Source organism: Megascapheus bottae, chromosome 2 (genome assembly GCF_031878675.1).
Source record: "Megascapheus bottae isolate mThoBot1 chromosome 2, mThoBot2.hap1, whole genome shotgun sequence".
In the NCBI taxonomy this organism is placed as follows: Eukaryota; Metazoa; Chordata; class Mammalia; order Rodentia; family Geomyidae; genus Megascapheus; species Megascapheus bottae.
The window spans coordinates 51,693,322-51,698,624 of NC_143510.1; positions in this window are offsets into that span (position 1 = coordinate 51,693,322).

A 5,303-nucleotide genomic window follows, 5' to 3' on the forward strand; every position below is an offset into this window, starting at 1 on the left:
GCTCTGTTTTGTCGAGAGGAGGGAGGAGACATTTAGCCCCACAAAGTTACATCTTACAAATCAGTTACATCTGAAAGTCTGGAGCATCACTGAATTAGAGGAACATGGAGAAAGTTTTATGAACTTAACACACCTCTCCTCATGCTAGCTGAATTCCTAACACCGCTTGCTTAAATCAGTAAGGAGTTCGTCTGTCAGAAGCGTCCATTAAAACTATAACATCTCTGAAATTATAATTTATGAAACTCATTTACTTTATCCTACTCAAGATACATTAAAAATAAGTTTCAAATTTCAAAGATCAAACAGCTTTGTTCAGATCTCACAACCAGAATGTCACCTACCTATTGACATCCTGAATGGGGTGGGGGTGATTGTTTTCCTACTTGATCTATTAGGGGTCCAGATAGTACTTTATTCGAAGGTGGGGAGGGTGGAGAGGGGGAAACTCCCATCTTAAAAAGAGACTCTGCTTGGAATCATTAGTAGACAGAACTTTTATGGGGAATCACTTTCTAATTTGTCAACTTGTTTCTATATGATTGAGTTTCTTGCCCTGTTTCATATATTTATCGTTGGCTTAACATTTTCTAACCAGCACCTCTACTTTCTTGCAAAATAAAAATGTAATAATGATCCTAGGCATAGACTCAAAGAGGAAAGCAAAGCAAAACAAAACAAGGATAGAATCATCCAGTTGTGTAACTGGAGCTTAGAAACACTGGCTTCCTCTTCCCCTCTGGCTACACCCACTTCCCACCACAGTGAAAATCCCACACTGGACCAAGAGTCTCTCTGTTGTCCTCTCCCCTTGAGCTGCCATAACGCTTCGTCTTCAGAGCTACCCTTCAGTTAAAGTCATGGCAGATTAAAGAGAGAAAAATAAGACAAGAGCAGAAACTTGAGTGATTGTTGTCTGTCATGTACTATGTTATCTCTCATCTCTTTTGCTGTCCCTTGGTTATCTCATGTTGTTACAGTATTTTACCTTGTTATCTGATATATTGTATATATGTATATTTGTTGAAATTGGATAGGGAAGGAGGGAAAACAAGATGAAGGGTGGGGTAAGGGGGAGGGAAATGGGGACCAAGACATGTGAAAGGGTATCAATGTTTGTGAAGTAATGCACCTTCTATCTGGTGAATATAATGTAAGCCTTCTATTATTACAATAAAAATATATGAACAAAGACTATGTGGGGGGGGCATTCAGTCAATAGATAGTAAAATAACTATTTTTGAAACAAATGCATCATTATTGCTGTCTGCTCTACGCTTTTTTTATTATTATTATTATTATTATTTCAGGTCCAATCCAAGACCGTTTTCCTAGAGGAGAATGCAGTGAGTACTATGACACATTGTGTTCACTCTGAACAACTGACCCTGCTTGTATTTTAGGAGAAAATTAAATCACTGAATAAATTTCTAACATAAGGGAGCTACAAAGAGGGATGGCAGAGACGGCCTGCTGACTTCTGATGACAGAGGAGGAAGCTGTTATTAGAAAGTAAGACCACAGCTAGAAACACCTTAATCGTACTGTCCTTCCCTCCAAAAAATATTTCCTGGGTTGACTCTATCAGCCCAAAGAAGAAAGGAAAATGGGCTAGCTGGCCTATTGTCTTGAATCACATCATCAGGAAATTACAGTGCGCACGAATATTTTTGGTGGAATTTGGTGGTGAAAGAAACTTCAGAAAAGGGGTAGGAAAGCATCATAATAGAAAGGCAAGAAGAAGGAGGAGGAGGAGGGGGAGAGTGAGAGGGAGAGAGAGAAGGCGGAGAAGGAGAAGGGGGGGAAGGAGAAGTAGGAGAAGGAAGAAGGAAGAATAAGGAGAAGGAGGAAGAGGAGGAGGAAGAAGAAGGAGGAGGAGGAGAGGGAGAGGGAGGAAAAAGAAGAGGGGGAGGGGGAGGGGGAGGGAAGGGAGGAGGAAGGGAGAGGGGGAGGGGAAGGAAGGTTAGCAAGATAAAAGGTAAAAAATAAAAGAGAGAGGAGAGGAGAAGAGGAATAGCTGACTTCCACATTTCTGCCAATCATCACCTTGGAAAATTAAATCCCTTTCTCTTGTTCCAGTTTCTTGGTGAGGACATTGTTGCTCTGAAATTCAATGCTTTTACTACTATATACTTTTGGCTGCAGTATTTTAGTGCTTAGTTCCTCATTTACTCACACAGCCCTAGAATCTCATGATACAGAGAGGGTTTCAACATCCCCTGTGATATGAATCTTTTCTACATGTCTCCCACATCTGAAGATATCTCTCAGTTCTAGAGGCTAATTTCCTCTACACCCCTTTCTGACCACCTATTTTTCTTTCCTTAAATCTTCTTTTTCTTCTTCCTCAGCCTTTGACATACTCAGCCTGAAAACCCCAACTCTGTAACCAACTTTTTCTTCTAGAGGCCACATCTAGATTCCACAGCCCATCTTAGCCTTATCCCTAAGTACCTTTCTTCTTGACGTCTTAGTTTTATCACTAATGTACTTTATATCTTTTCATTCACTGATCTCATTCATTGTTTACCCTTCTGATTGGAATATAAATTCTGAGAGGAAGAGATGATTGCTGGGATTATTTGTGGCTGCATTTCCAAAACAGAACCCAACATGTGACAGCAGTATGAAAAACATATTCTAAGAAAATTAATATTTTGTAACTGATTGTCCCCTGTGAGGTCACCTTAGAAATGTGCAAGGAGGTTGCTTCAAAACTGTACAAGCATTATTAACTATGTACTTCCTAAGCAAGTAAAATATTAGCAGAGGGTAGGCTGAAAACTAGAAAAATGACTAAATGTTATTCTATGACTTGTCTTTCCCTCAAGAGACCCTGTTATAGAAGGCAGAGGCTGTAGTTTTTGACTACCATCTGTATTTATCTACCCTACTTGTTATCTGTCTATATGTTCCACCTACAGAAGTTTTACAAAATGCAAATATCTAAAGAAAAATGCTTGTTGAAATAGAAATTCTTCATGCTTAATGGATGCCAGAGAAAGATTTGCAAATAAATCATCACGATGGTTAAAGCAATGAAATGACTATCTTCACTGTTTACCACAGAAGACAACTGTTTTCAGGTAACTCAGCTGAGAATTTTTGATCACTTGAAGATGCCAAGGTGGTCTCAGATTTGAGAGAAAAGACGCAAGGTTGCCAGTCTTGTCAATGTGGTACATCAGACACAGGGAAATCGAACAAATGAGTTGCCCGAAATGTCTGCCACACTTGGGTTGAAAAACTTGTTCATGGAGTACTATGTGGAAATACTGTAGAAAAAAACCCCAATAAAACAAAATCAGGAAAACTACAAATGTCTGGCTCATGGTGACAGGAGGAAAGTACAGTGCTAGAAGATAAAAGCCTGAGTATTCTTTATGAGAATTCAGAGGAAGTGGCAAATAATTATCAGATAAACACAGCCACCCTGAACATGTTACAAAGAAATGGAAGACAGATGCTGAGATAGCTACTCTGAAGGCCTTGGGGCCCCTTGTAATTCAGAGAAGGGTCCAGAAGTTCTTTCTCTACATACATTGTACAAAAACATGTTCCTATAAAACAACTGAATTTGGCAGTTTAAAAAAAAAAGCACGGAGTAGGAATAAGAACACAGGAATGTTCTTCTAAACTCTGTCTAATTAGTTGTCTCTGGAAAGTCAATTAATTTTTCTAGCTAGCCATCATTTTTGTTTTTTAATATTTTTATCAACTTTCAGCAGTTGTACAAAGGAGTTGCCAATGCAACAAAGCAGTTTATGAATACAGTGTATCTTGATCTGCATGTTCGAATCCACCATTTTCTATTCACCCCTTTCCTCACAAAACTAAGAAAAGTAAGGGAAGGGCTAGGTCAAAGTGGGGTGGACATGTTGAGGGGATGACATAGATCAGCATGCATGGCATACATAAACTGCTTGTTAAGTGGCAAAAAATTCAATACATATCCTAAAATAATTAGCCATCAGTCTATCACCTAGAGAATAAATAAGTGGGACCCTGTGTTGTCTAGATTTACCCACAATATCCATATTTATGATTATATTTTCAGACATTATGACTGAGTTTGAACTATTTCAAAAGTCACAACAGTAAAAGAAAATGCAGTCTTCCATAGACTTCCTATAGAGAAGAGGAACAGACACAGTGGCCTCTGGAGTTTCTCCCTATGCAGAAATTCTCATTTGTGATCTAACATTGAGTTTCAGGATTCCCAGACATATTTTCACAGCTTCAGAAAACTGGGAAACTTAAACAAGGGAAGTTTATATGGAACCCAAATAAATGTGACGAAGTCATGTGCTGCTTGTGGTCCCTTGTACTTGAATTTTCCCTCAATATCTCTCTCTCTCTCTCTCTCTCTCTCTCTCTCTCTCTCTCTCTCTCTCTCTCTCTCTCTCTCTCTCTCTCTCCCTCCCTCCCTCCCTCCCTCCCTCCCTCTCTCTCTCTCTCTCTCTCTCTCTCTCTCTCTCTCTCTCTCTCTCTCTCTCTCTCTCTCTCTCTCTCTCTCCCTCTCCCTCCCTTCCTCTCTCTCTCCCTCCCTCCCTCTCTCTCTCCCTCTTTCCCTCCATCCCTACCCCCCCTCTGGTCCAAGATCAGATCAGCACTTGTACTTGGTACCTGACAATTTCACTCCATTGACTAGCCCTCTACCAACCAAGCCACACTTCAAATCTTCCACTTCTTTTCCTTAGATAATCCAGAGTTATCACCTTGTCCCCTCAGACAAGTCCTATCTGCCCTTCCAAGTTATGCTCAAGTTAATCTGCTTCTGATCAGCTAGCAACAAGCCCACTACCCCTTGTAATCTAACCCCTAACTCCTTCTCTCACAGCATGACACAGTAAGTTTCAAGTTGTTATGGATGTGTAAATGCTGTACTTGCCAAAGTGCAAAATTCATACCGGAAATCATAGTCTAGAAAATTTTTGCCAAATAGTGCATCAAGGGGCAGGTGCTTCTGACTTTAGGCAAGGCCTCAGAGCCTATGGGTGTCTTTTTTTGAGTGAAGAAGAGAAAGACCGGCATACTTTCCCCAGTCACTTATTGGTATAGCTTCTGAATTACCTAAACCTGACTAAATTTATAAAGCTTAAACTAAAATTTCTCCTCTGTAGAATTGCTTCCCAGAATTCTCCACTCTTTTTTTTACCCATTTCTCAGTCAAAAATTCCTCCTGAAACATGACTACTATATGCACTGACAATGATTTTATTATACTATCATATTTATTCTCCCTCTATAGGGGGAGAAATCTGAAGCTTTTGCTTATCACTCTCCCAGTTTCTCAGTAACCA